Raw genomic sequence first — 352 nt, 5'->3', positions numbered from 1 at the left:
TGGATGCCCTGTGGCCATAGAATAGGACTGGCTTTCTCTAGAGGTGAGCCCAACCACCTCGTGGGCACTCCCTGCCTTCTAGCGTCGCTGGTTCCTGCTTAGCTGGGTGTCCAGCAGGGGCCAAGACCGGAAGCACCGATGGCGTGGCCCCACCCTGTACCTACTCCAGTGTCGGGCCTAAAAAGTCCCAGCTGCCCTGAGTTTCTAGTTGGCCAGATGAGACCCCCTGCAAGGATGAGTACCATGAAGCACCCCACGCCCACCCCCCACCGGCAGTGACAGGCCAGAGGACTCACCTGGTGATGCCATGCCAACACCTAGCTTGGCTATCAGGTGTGGCCTTTTTGATGAC

The sequence above is a fragment of the Leptonychotes weddellii genome, chromosome 8 (genome assembly GCF_054177405.1).
Source record: "Leptonychotes weddellii isolate Sample4059 chromosome 8, ASM5417740v2, whole genome shotgun sequence".
NCBI classification, from domain to species: domain Eukaryota; kingdom Metazoa; phylum Chordata; class Mammalia; order Carnivora; family Phocidae; genus Leptonychotes; species Leptonychotes weddellii.
This window is presented reverse-complemented; position numbering follows the sequence as displayed.